Genomic DNA, 13,242 nt, shown 5'->3' with positions numbered 1-13,242 from the left:
CCCGTGTCCCCTGCATCGGCAGGCGGACTCTCAACCACTGCGCCACCAGGGAAGCCCTTGTGTTTATTTTTGTATATGGTGCTAGAGAATATTCTAATTTCATTCTTTTACCAGTAGCTGTGCAGTTTTCCCAGCACCACTTGTTGAGGAGACTGCCTTTTCTCCACTGTATATTCGTGCCTCCTTTGTTGTAGATTAATTGACCACATGCGCATGGGTTTATTTCTAGGCTTTCTGTCCTGTTCCGTTGATCTCTGTGTCTGTTTTTATGCCAGTACTGTACTGTTTTGATGACTGTAGCTTTGTAGTATAGTCTGAAGTCAGGGACCCTGATTCCTTTAGCTCTGTTCTTCTTTCTCAAGATTGTCTGGCTATGTGGGGTCTTTTGTGTTTCCATACACATTTTTAAAGGGGGAAGGGCTTCATTTTAAGGACTGTCAGTCAGTCCACAAGTCAGGACCCCCAGGGTAGCTGTGAGAGGTGGACAATCAGGGGTTTGGAGAGTGGGGAATTTCAGAACGGATCCAAGACCCTCAGGTGAGGCTATGAATCTGTACAATCAGCCAGGGTCTGAGAAAAGCTTTGGTGGAGATGAGCTGAAGGACTCTCTTGGCTTCCTACCAACCCCTCATTCCCAGTGAGAGGCAGTGTGGTGTGGTGGTTACAGCATGTGTTTCAGTTCAGAGGGACTTCCTGGTTCAAAGTCTGGTGCTTGCTGACTCGCTGTGTGATCTTGAACACGTAGCTTGGTTTTCTCATCCAAGAAATGGATATAATGAGAGGACTGGATTCATAAATTTTTTTCTATAAGGATTAAATGAGATGAATAGGGCCTGGCACTTAGAAGAGGATAAATAAATGTTAGTTGATGTTGGTTGTTAAAATAACAAAAGTTGTTATTTTTATTGGGACAGCCTGGCTTCTAAGACTAAATTCAGAGCCCCGGGTAGAGCAAGGGACCTCCCTGTAGTTTGAGCTACCCTTTGGGACATCCTGGATAGAGAACCATGTTCTCTCTTTCAATCAGTCTTTAAAATTTTTTTGAAAATCGTTTTTTCTTTCAGTTTTATTGAGTATAATTGGCATATAACACTGTACAAGTGTAAGGTGTATGGCATGATGTTTTGATTTACATACCTCACGAAGTGATTATCACATTAAGTTTAGTGAACGTCCATCATCTCATATAGATACAAATTTAAAGAAATAGATAAAAATTTTTCCTTGCGATGAGAACCCAAGATTTAGTCTCATAATAACTTTCATATATAACATACAGCAGTGTTAATTATATTCATCATACTGTGCATTATATCTCTAGTACTTATTTATCTTTTTTTTGAGTCAATATTTTTATAGATTATACTCCATTTAAAGTTATATAAAATATTGGCTATATTCCCTGTGCTGTACAGAATATCCTTGTAGCTTATTTATTTATACATGCTAGTTTGTATCTCTAATCCTCCACCCCTATTTTGCCCCTCCCCCTCCCCCCCACTGCTAATCACTAGTTTGTTCTCTGTATCTGTGAGTCTCTTTCCGTTACATCATATTCAGTCAGTCTTTTATTTTATTTATTTATTTGGCCACGCCACGTGGCTTGTGAGATCTTAGATCCCCGACCAGGGATCGAACCCGAGCCCTCGGCAGTGGAAGCTTGGAGAGCTAACCACTGGACCACCATGGAATTCCCTTATTTTTATTTTACTTAAACTTTCTTTTTTTATTGAGGTAAGAACACTTAATATGAAATCTACCTTCTTAACAGAATTTTTAAGTGCATAATTCAGCCTTGTTAACTATAAGCACAACATTTTACAGCAGGTCTCTAGAACTGAATCACATTGGATGAGGGAAACGGAATAGAGAGTCCAGAAATAAACCCACACAGACACAGTCAACTGGTCTTTGACTGGGGCACCAAGGCCACACCACAAATGGCGCTGGGAAAACTGGATATCCACATATGCAAAAGAATGAAACTGGACTCTTGTATCATACACCAAAATCAACTCAAAATGGATAAACATTTAAATGTAGACCTGGAACTATAAAACTCCCAGAAGAAAGCAGAAGGGGAAAGCGTCATGGCACTGGGCTTTGCAATGATTTCGGCCTTATAGTTCCACACTGTCCCCAATCTTTGCAAAAATGCAAAAATTTTTCAGGCACCGAGGGCAGCAGGCTGCAGAGTGCTGTGGTTAGATATGGGTTCGACCCTGGGCTCTGCTATTTGCAAGTTGTGTGACCTCTTGTGGGCCTCAGTTTTCTCATCTGTACAATGGGGGTAGACGGACGTATACTGAACTTGTGCTGCGCCGATCAGTGCTCGTTGCCCAGCATCCAGGGGCCCAGGTCTGGTGCAGCAATGCTTGGCGACCCCTCTCTGTGCTGACCACGGCCTGCAGTGCTTGTGGTACCTTCTCTGCCCTGTACCTGTCAGGGGAAGTTGCGGGGCCCTCAGTGCGCTGACTCATTTTCCAGGGCTCGCCCAGCAGGGCCGCGCTCTTCATTTCCTGCAAGGCTGGGACCAACATATACGCAATCTGTTTTTCTGCTGTAAACTCCTGTTAATTCTCAGGCACTAATGAGGGCCTCTCAGCTCAGGAGGCTGATTAGAAGAGAGGAATCGAGTGGGACAATTCTGATGCCAAAGAAGGGAAGGACAGTGAGAGTCATAATCCCAAAACAAGCTGGTGTGAGATCAGGCTTAATGTTAAACACATCATCTGTCAAACGATCATCCTCCGGCCACTTGGAGGGCTGCCCCCCGAGGTTCGGGTCAGCTGGTGTGATCTGGATAATCACTTAGCCTTCTCTCTTTGAAATGGCAAACAACAGACTAGGAACGGGGACGCTGGCACTTGTGTAATTTTGTAATTATGATGTCGCATATTTAAGTGGCTCAGAATAAACAGGGCACTGGAATCACAAAAGATGTGTAATAATTGGTTAAATTGATGGTGACGCTGAGGTGGTTCTGGGTGCTGGGAGGGCTGCCGTCTTGGCTTGATTTAGCTTTAACGGGGCTATTAGGTGTTTCTTGTCTTTGGTTTAGAGCATTCCTACAAGTTTTCTAGTATTCAGGTTTTCAGTTTAACATTTCAAAGGCTATTCCTCCCGTTTGGAAAGAGAAGGCTGTTTTCTTTGAAAACAATGGCAGCTGAGAGTCACTGCCCTTTTCCCCTCGGTCTGTGCTTGGCCATCTGACCTGTGGGGCTGCCCATCACGGGTCAGCAGTAAAGCCCTGTGGCCGAGTGCAGTCCGTGCAGCCACACTGCCACAGGAAGTTCAAACCCTGACTTCTCGCCTCCCAAGCTGTGTGACCCACAGGGTGACTAACTTCTCTGAGCCTCGGGGTCTTCGCCGGTACTATGCGCAGAGAATCACAGTACTGACCTCGGGGGTCCTTTGAGGAGCCGATGGGACACTTTGCTTAGAGCAGCGCGTAGTGTATACTCAGTACTCACAGTGCACAGTCGTAGCTGCTCTTTTTTGTTTGCTTGTTTGTTGGCGGTACGCGGGCCTCTCACCGCCGCGGCCCCTCCCGCTGCGGGGCGCAGGCTCCGGACGCGCAGGCGCAGCGGCCACGGCTCGCGGGCCCAGCCGCTCCGCGGCACGCGGGATCCTCCCGGACCGGGGCGCGAACCCGCGCCCCCCGCGTCGGCAGGCGGACTCGCAGCCACTGCGCCACCAGGGAAGCCCCGTAGCTGCTCTTATTGATGCTAATGGTTCACATTAAAACAGAAAATCAAATTCCTGAAATAAGTTTATTTTAGAAGTAACACCAGACGAACCGGATTGCAGGGCAGATATAAAGACACAGATGTAGAGAGCAAACGTATGGATACCAGGGGGGGAACGTGGCGGGGTGGGGGTGGGGGTGGGGTGAATTGGGAGATTGGGATTGACATGTAGACACTGATGTGTACAAAACGGATGACTAATAAGAACCTGCTGTACAAAAGGAAAAAAAAAAAACGAAAGTAACACCGTACACTGAACTTCAGTTTGAAAATACAGAAGTGATTGGGCTGAAGAAAAGCCTCATCTGTGATAGACGGGTGGACACACAACTCTTCCAGGGCTTTTAGGGAGAGCAAACTTTATTTTCATGTAAGATGATTAAGCAGATGAAATAGCTCTTGTGCAGTAAACGTGTGTAATTAAATGCAGGCATTGCCTCTGGGATCTAGGCTCAGGTACACACCATCCTCTGCAGTGGCCCCTTTCTCTTGTTCTCAGGGCCTTTATCTTTGAGCAGCATTGATGCTTCCAGGTGGTGGGTCTTTCGCCACCTTCCTTCGTGGCTGAAATGGCTACGATGGAGAGTAAGTAACACGGTGAGGCATCCACTGAGTGGGTTTGCAAGCCCTGGGGCGCCTCGTGCAGCCTGGAGAAATGGTGTGTGTCTGAAGGGAGAGTTAATAATTCAAACCAATGAGGGCCAACGAGAAAGTGAGCGAGCAGCCCCGAGGGCAGGCATCCCAGATCAGAAATGCCGGATGCGGGGCGCTCCTTTGCACACCATCCTTTATGGCGTGGTCCACGCGCCTGCGGCTCTCTAGGATTATTTTATTGACTTACATCTCCGGAGAATGTAGCAGCCGGACTACTTTTCCTGGGGCAGGTTTTTATCTCGGCTTTCAGTTTTCACTAGTTAATGTACTGTCACTCATGGCCAAGCAGAAACACAAGAAATGAAATCTTTTATTCAACAGATAGTCACAGAGCCCCTTCCGTGAGCCAGGCCCATTCTGAGGACTGGGGACATGACAGGGTCGTCCCAAGCTCTGGCCGTCGGAGAGTGCATATCCTCCTTGGGCACATCGGATGCCCTCAACGTGGTGAAGAGGAAGAACTCCACTCACCCAGGGTGGGGTAGAAGCTTGTTGTGTACAAAAGAACAGCAATGAAAGGGGTGGGGAAACTTTGGGGGTCAATTAAAAAATCAATAGACTTTTTACAAAAGATCAGTTTTAGGCTGACAGAAATGATGATCAGAAAGTAGAGAATTCCCACGGACGACCTCTCTTCCTGGCCCACAATTGCCCCTATTACCACATCTTGCATCAGTGGGTACATTTATCACAACTGATGCGCCAGCATTGATACATGATTATTATTATTATTTATGGTCATAAGCTCAATGCATTTTATTTTTATTTATTTTTTTAATTGAAGTAGAGTTGATTTACAATGTTGTGTTGATTACCGCTGTGCAGAAAAATGACTCAGTTATACATATACATATACGTTCTTTTTCGTATTCTTTCCCATGATGGTTTATCACAGGATACTGAATAGAGTTCCCTGTGCTGTACGGTAGGACCTCGTTGTTTATGCATTGATACATTATTATTAACTACAGTCCAGAGTTGACTGAGGGTTCACTCTTGGTGTTGTACGTTCTGTGGGTTTGGACGAATGTGTGTGACATGTGTCCACCATTATGGTCTCATACAGAACAGTGTTTCTGCCCTAGAAATCCCCTGTTCTCTGCCTGTTCATCACTCCCTCCCTCCCTCGTCCCACCCCCCCAGTAACCACTGAGCTCTTTATTTTCTCCGTAGTTTTGCCTTTTCCAGAATGTCACAGAGTTAGAATCATACAGCGGGTAGCTTTTCCAGATGGGCTTCTTTCACTTACTCATATGCATTTAAGGTTCTTCTACATCCTTGCATGGCGTGATAGCTCATTTTGTCTTAGTGTTGAATCATAACCCATTGTCGGGATGGACCACAGTTTGTTTATCCATCACCCACTGAAGGACATCTTGGGTGCTTGTGAGGGTATTTTTAAGCAGATCCCAACAGTGGATATTCCAAAATAGGGCAGCTTTCCTATCTGATGATCCAGGGAGACCCCGGAGAAATCAGGCAGGTGAAACATTGGGGGATGTCTATGCTTTTGGACATGAATTGAGTAATTCACAAGTTATTCACCTAATGCCATCTTGTAGCAAATAGATATTACTGATGTCACCATACCAGGGAAGTTGGAGGTGGGTCTCAGGGGTCTTTACAACCCACGGTCATTAAATTCACATATTGCAAAACCTGATTTTCTCAACAGTCTATCCGATGCCCAGAACACTGAGAAAATTCACCAAATAACCAAGTGACTAAGAAAATCTTAATAACCAAAGTCAATAGAGCTGGTATGGTACAGGGTACTAGTAATTTGGACAATCTTTCTTCCTTTTCTCATGAGCTGTGCACTAAGAGATCCAAGTGTAGGTAAGAAGGTTGCTGGATGAATAACCAATAAAAACAACATACACAAATAGCTAGAGGATATTTACACCAAGCTTCCATAGCTCCATCTCACTCTGTTATTCATTAGGACTGGTTCCGATCAAGTCTTATAAGTCTTTTTCTCCCAGCAAACAATGCAGGGAATACTTTGACAAGTCCTTCATCTTCATCAGTTTCTGGTTTCCTGACACGTGGCCCAAATCTTCTGTTTTAATTATGCTACTCTTACTGTATTATACCACTTCCATTTTAATGCGACCGCTTCTTGAACTCACTAATTTTATAACTAATTACACCAAAATATTGTGCTTTCTCCAGTGTAGTCTGCTATTTTATTCATTCATTCTTTTATTCAACACATGGTTATTGTGCATTTACTGTGTTCCAGGCACCAGTCTCAGGGGACATAGTGGGGAGTGAGATGGATAAGACACCTGACCTTCTAATGGGGCCACAGAAGATAAACATTTTTAATTGGTGATGGTGGGGGGTGGGTAGATGCTGTGTGCTTTAGATTGAATGGTCAAGGGACAGCTTCTATGGAGAAGCGATGTCTGAGCCAAGACCTGAAGACAGAAAGGGAGCAGGGTGGGTGAAAATTGAAGATTCAGTTCAGCGAAACATCTCAGGGCAGACATCCGGTGGCTGTGGAGTATGGAATATTTTATTTATGCCACTACAAGCACGTTCCTATTTTTGATTTTCTATTTCCTGCTTCCTACTCCATCGGTCTGGGTCCCATAGCGAGGACGATGTGGGGCAGAGCTATAGCTGACCCTCCACAGACACAGAGTACGAGTGGGAAATAAACCTCTGTCATTTGAAACCACTGATATTTGAGGGCTATTTGTTACCATAGCATAACCAAGCCCATCCTGACTGATACATATTTCAAGGCAACATTGTAGACTTCATTCAGTTGGTGTTTCAACAAATGTTTGAGTAGCTTCTTTGGCTGGACAGTGTGGATTGCTTGGAATAGCACACAGAACATGGTAGGCAAGGTCCCTGCCCTCACGGGGCTTATGGTCTCCTGGGGGACAGGCAGTTGGGACATGGGCCTGCCTGGGTTGTGGGTTTTCTACAGTGGTCATCAGCAGCCTGTCCAGTAGGTATAGAGAAGGTGGGCTGTTGGTTAACCTAGGGGTTGGGGTCTTGCCAGGCTGATACCTGGGGAACAGAGGGAAGAAAAGCTTAGGATACACTGACAAGAGGGTAGTTTGGAGGGCAGGGTCCAAGCTATGTGGGTAAGGAGATGAAGAGAGGAAGGGGCTTGTCGGGGGGTGGGACAGAGGAGAAAGAAGAGGCTGGGCAGTAGTAGGGCTTCATGTGGCTGAAACAAAGAAATCAGACGAAATACAGGTTTTAAATTCTCAAGAAAAAATTACCAGGAGGCAGGAACAGTAGCAGGAATGAGAATTAAGAGGGTACCTCCACTACTTAGGGTTCTCTGGGGACCAGGAGTCGTTCACGCTGCCATCTGACTTGAGTCTTCTCAGCTCGAAACGTCAGACCATTCTCGGGAGCCTATGACTTAATTAATGCCATTATTTCCGGGTGCTGGAGCCCCCGCTGTTATTGAGAGAATGCATGTAAAGCATTCCACAATGGAAAACTTTTGATAGAGATGAACTCTTTTCCCACTGGCTTCATCGCCCCTTCAGTTTTTCTTGCGGATTCCCAAACATCTCCACCTTCTCTCTCTCTCCAACGGTGCACGCTTCTGGCAAGAGAACAGAGATGGATGCATCCTTGTTCTTTTCCCAAGAACCCAGTCCCCAAGTGTGGCTCCCTCTCTGTCCTGCATCTCCTGGAGGATGTATTTGGGGTGGACTGATTCGGAGGGGAGAAGAGTGATGGAGGAAGGGAAGGTGGTGTCCTGTAACACTATTCGTTGTCAAAACACACGGTTCACCCGTGGCTCTGAAAGCCGTGTTCGTTTTTATCTGCGTGACTCATTATGACAGACATGCCATGTGCCAAACGGTTCCCATTTGGAGATTGAATTACCATCCTATTCAGCTGACACAAAGCAGTTCCTGGCCGGCTCGGGCAGTCCATGAATAAGTAAATAGTCTCCCAGCTTGATGCCAAAGCACAAACATCGGAGGAGGCTTGGAGAGGCTGGTGTCTACGGGGGACAGGAGGCTGGTGCTGGCGGGGGGCGGGCAGGCAGCCCAGGCTGGTCCCGTCTGATACACTAGGGCGCTGATCCCCAGCATCTTGTAAGTACCCGCCTGGGGGGATGGGGAAGGGTCTGCAGGGTTAATGAGTTATGGCTTATTCACAGAGGCAGGAAAATCACCCTCCTGGATTGGGCTGGCTCAAGGCCGGAGAACTGCCCTTATGCTCTGAGACCCAGGTAGAGGTATTTTGCAGCCTCGGAGACTGGGATCCTTCCCGGTTTCAAAGCCTTCGGGTCTTACTTGTGGCATCGATCCCTTTTGCTACCCTGTACTCATTTACTTCCAAATGTGTCCCCAGGCCAGCGTCAGGGCTGCAAGGATCCTTTGCACCAAGGGTCAGTTCTTTGGGTAGATTGTGAGCAGGACACTCAGAATCAATATACTGTCCCTCGGGACAAAGGCAGCTGTTGTTAAACAGCTGCTGAAGTGTGGAGCGTTCCTTATTTGTCCACTCCGCCTGTCGTCCTCAGGAAAGCTCCGCTCCAAGTGAGACCATTTGCTTTTGCGCATCTGAGCATCACACAGTGGGCGTTACAAACGGCACATATTTAAAGTTGCGGTGTCTCCGGTGGACGTTTTTACCTTTGTTTTGTATTCGGTTTGGGGACGGCATTTGCCAGTTCTTTCAGCCCAACTTGTGAGACTGTGAAGTTTTCAGGTAATGAATATAACTAGAGAATGAATGTCATTGTAGTATTTTTATATCATGTAAGTGCAATATTTGTTGAAATAACGTGTGAAAATGTCAGGAAGCTTGTGCTGGCCGTTAGACTAGTGGATTCTTTGTGTGTGTGGGGGTGTGTGTGTGTGTGTGTGTGTGTATCCATCCTATGCACTGTATGTATGTATTTTTTATTTTATACTGCAGTATAGTTGGTTTGCAATATTGTGTTAGTTTCAGGTGTACAGCAAAGTGATTCAGTTATACATATACATGTATCTATTCTTTTTCAGAATCTTTTCCCATTTAGGTTGTTACAGAGTATTGAGCAGAGTTCCCTGTGCTACAGTAGGTCCTTGTGGATTGTCTATTTTATTTACAGTAGTGTGTACATGCTAATCCCAAATTCCTAATTTATCTCTCCCCGCCCCACCTTTCTCCTTTGGTGACCATAAGTTTGTTTTCTAAGAAGGCCAGTGGATTCTATTCTATTTTTTTCTATTTATTCTGGTATTAAATGGATAGATGAAACGAATGGCGTGTATTCTGAACGTTAAGTAGCTAGAACTGGATTTTCCCTCGCGGCAGAAGGCTTTTTATTCAGTACTCTGTGATGAACATGTTTATAGGGCAGAGCAGGAGAGCAGTGTTTTCAGTTGCTTGGCATTTGATAGCAGCAGTAAATTGTACATGAATAAATCATTGCTTTTCTTTCCCTGTTTTTGCCCCAACTGTTGTGTTAATTAAAACTGCGTATGACGTGATAGTCGAGCCGTACGTCCATTTTTACTTCAGACTCATTAGAGTTGGTTATAGGCACATCCCCTCAAAGGCATTATCTCGCCGGGGACCACTTTTGAATGAAAACTAATCATACGTCCCGTGTAAGCATGTAGAGGGTTTTTTTGTGCTTTATAATCATTAGCAAGCTCTCCAGTCAGCCTGGTGAAATGGAGCAACGTTATAGCCGCTTAGCCCCTGTGAGGAGTGGGCCGGAGAAAGGGGGCAGAGAGCAGAAAGGTGGTTGAAGAGGCATGATCCCAGAGCCCAGAAACAGGAAGGAAGAGACGAGGCGGACTTACTCGATCTATGCCGAGCGCGCGCCCAAATTCACTAAACGCATTGAGAAGCTAGGACTTATTGTCCTACTTTCTTTTCTCTTTCACAGAATTAGGGAATATTTGCACAATTTGCAAGTTATCATGGTTTCTTGTATTCTTTTTTTTTTTTTTTTTTTTTTTTTTTTATGTCATCCTTAACCATTTCTCTTAGAGAGACCTCGTTGGAAGGTCTGGGGGATTTGCGTTAAGAGCAGTTGGTCGACACAGATGCATTGCTTCCGCCGGTGGGATTCTCACTGGAGATCTCTGTGCTTTGCATCACTTTCCATTTGGCCCACTTGACGGTGCATAGAGACCACCCTGTGTTTTCATGGCTTAGTTTGTTGTTCAGTTTTAGAGCAGGATCGTGACAACTTGGTGGCTGTCTGTGGGGCTTGTCAGGGGTGGGCTCACTCCCGGGTAATCGCAGGGAACTGAACGTTTTGTCACGGAAGTTCCCAATGTCACCATACGGAGGTCTTTGCCCTTGGATGAGTGTTTTCTACCAAAATGATATTTCCAAGTCTCCTGCCTGGCTTGAGGGTCGTGTGGGGAAATGCCCAACTCCTTCCGTCATGCCTCGGGGCTGGGGTGGGGTCTCCACAGGCAGCCTCTGTTAATTTCTCTGTTTTCAATATGGCACTCCCCTGCTGTGAGCTCTTCCTGCCGCCTCTTTGTCCTGAGCGCTGCCATTCACTACGTCCAGGAAATAAACCTCCAGTCTCCTGTCTAGACGCCTTCCCCTCACATCTCCTTTGCACATCATTCTAAATCTTATTAAAGTCTAGCTTGAATTCAAATTACACACGCATGTTCCAGCCTCCCCTGTCGGACTGTGGGTCCTGGAAGGACCTGATCTTACTGATGTTTGGGCCTGACAACCGCCAGGAACTGCATAGGCACTAGGAAGATGTTTGCTATATTGAAATAAACTGAATTTTGGTCCCATGGACGGTTTTTCAGTTCCAGATTCCAGGCTAAAGCCCAACTTTCTGTTCTTCCACTCGCCCACGCTGCTTGCTTTGACCCTGAGACACTTTCGAGCCTTTGGATGAAACCTAAGATAATTCAACATATCGTCTTATTCTGCAGTTCTAAGAAGTTTAAAGACATTTTATTAACAAAATAAGGGAGAAGTAAAATAACTTCTGATTTTTTTTATTGTTTATGTCAACCTGAAGGTCTACTGAAATCTGGGAATTTCTGTTTTTACTCTTTGGCAGAAAGATGGACATTTCCCAAGTGTTTGCCACATGCAGCACGCTCGTTGGTCTTTATGTTGATTTTTATTCATTAATTTGACCTACGGTAACACTTCTTATAATCCTCTGGCATCAGTCATGTTGATCTAATTAAGGGAACGTAGAGAGCAAGGCTGGATGTTGATTTGGGTCTCCATTCTGTCCCTCTTTGTCATCAGCTGGTGGCATGTCACAATTATACAAAGAGGGATAATTAGCCCTACACACAATTTCTCTTGTCACATTCAGGAATGTGGAACTCTACTCAGAGAGTCATGAAAGCTTAGTGTCAGGGTGTGTGCATATTTTTGTGTTATTCTACACCAGGACATTTGGGTGAAGGAAAGGAAAGTGTCAGGCTGGGAAGGTCACAGGTCTCAGCTATGTCACTTACTTAGCCCTCAGCGCTGTGAACTAGAAAGTAAGAGCATATTCCTTGACTTTGCCTGTGTCTTAGGCACAGAGGAAGGTGAAAGAGGCAGAAAAGCCCACTCATAAGCCATTCTTCGTGATAGAAGATTATACCCTCCTTCCTATAGTTTAGAAATGACCCAACGTACCTGAAGCCTGTGGGTCCAGAAGACACATTTGATCAGACCCCACCTTTGGAAGACCCACTTGGGAATTTCCCACTTTGTGTCCCGACACCTGGAACCCAGCAGTGGAACTTTGTGTTGAGTTGTCCTTTCTTCCATCTGAGGCTCTACCCACTGCATCATTCAGGGCTGTGTCCATTTTTTCATTGTTTAAGGGTCTATTCAAGACATGTTTATCAAGGCCAACTGTGTGTCAACTAGGTGGGGAGGTCAGAGCAGTGACCAAAGCAAATGTCTGTGCTCTTGTGGAGATAGCGGTGTCGTGGGGGGATGGCAGTGCAAAGGTCCTGGGGCAAGAAGGAGCTTGATGCATGAAAAGTGTTTGTCTGGACGCAGATGGGGAAGAGGTGGAGACGGGCAGCCCATTCGGGACCTTATAAGCTGTGTTAGGGTATAGATTTTAGGTCTTAAGAACAATGGCCAGCCAGTAGTGACCGATTTTACGTAGGACAGTGACCTTTGATCAAAATTTGCCTCCTAAAAGTATCACCCCAAATTCTGAGTGGAGATGGAAGCAAGTGTGGTAGCAAGGAGAATTAGGAGGCCACCAGATAGCCCAATGAGTGGCCACGGTGGCTTGGATCAGGGCATTGGTGGTAGAAGCGAAGGCCACCGGAGACGTTACAGACGAACTTGGGCAGTACAATATGCCAGTCATTGTGGTGGATCGGGGTGGACGAAGAGTGAGAGGGGTCACAAGCGTGACGCCCAGAACTTTGATGGGGACAGCAGAGTGCAGGGGGAGAGCCATTTCCTACGATGAGCAAGACTGAAAGAGAATTAGATTTGTGGGGGGGATTCATTCAGATTCAGTTTTGCACTGAAACTCCGTTTTGAGTTTGAGTTACACCTAAACGCGGGGCAGGTGAGGGACTGGGGAGGAAAGCAGCAGTTAGAGGGCCAGGTCCAGCGTGCAGGGGAGAAATCTGGGCTGGCTCGATCCTTTCTTTATGTGGGGCTCAGGTTTGAGGGTTCCTGGGTGGAGCCTTGGTCTGAACACAGTAAACATGGTGCTAGGGGTTAATGGGGATGATGCAGGTGCTGGTGGCAGACGTGGCGATGGCGGCGATGGTGGCGATGGCGATGGTGGCGATGGCGGCGATGGCGGCGATGGCGGCGATGGTGGCGATGGTGGCGATGGCGGTGGTGGCAATGGCGATGGTGGTGTGGTGGCGATGGACCCAGCCAGGATGGGTTT

At 46.3% G+C, this 13,242-nt stretch overlaps 1 protein-coding gene across 20 annotated transcripts in view; it reads left to right on the top strand.

Moving 5' to 3' along the window:
* RIMBP2 (RIMS binding protein 2) overlaps positions 1-13,242 on the top strand; it is a 278,098-nt gene that overhangs the window by 53,492 nt on the left and 211,364 nt on the right. For 10 of the 20 annotated variants that reach the window (XR_008615939.1, XR_008615942.1, XR_008615940.1 and 7 more), the window contains exon 1: positions 8,309-8,485. The exons of 3 other annotated variants lie outside the window; for them this stretch is intronic. The gene's annotated coding sequence lies outside the window, so the exon portion shown is untranslated. 7 more of the 20 variants (XM_055080479.1, XM_055080478.1, XR_008615945.1 and 4 more) reach the window with 5 other exon arrangements.

This window comes from Physeter macrocephalus, chromosome 19, assembly GCF_002837175.3.
Source record: "Physeter macrocephalus isolate SW-GA chromosome 19, ASM283717v5, whole genome shotgun sequence".
NCBI classification, from domain to species: domain Eukaryota; kingdom Metazoa; phylum Chordata; class Mammalia; order Artiodactyla; family Physeteridae; genus Physeter; species Physeter macrocephalus.
The sequence above is the reverse complement of the archived record's forward strand: the minus strand, read 5'-3'. Positions and strand labels throughout refer to the sequence as shown.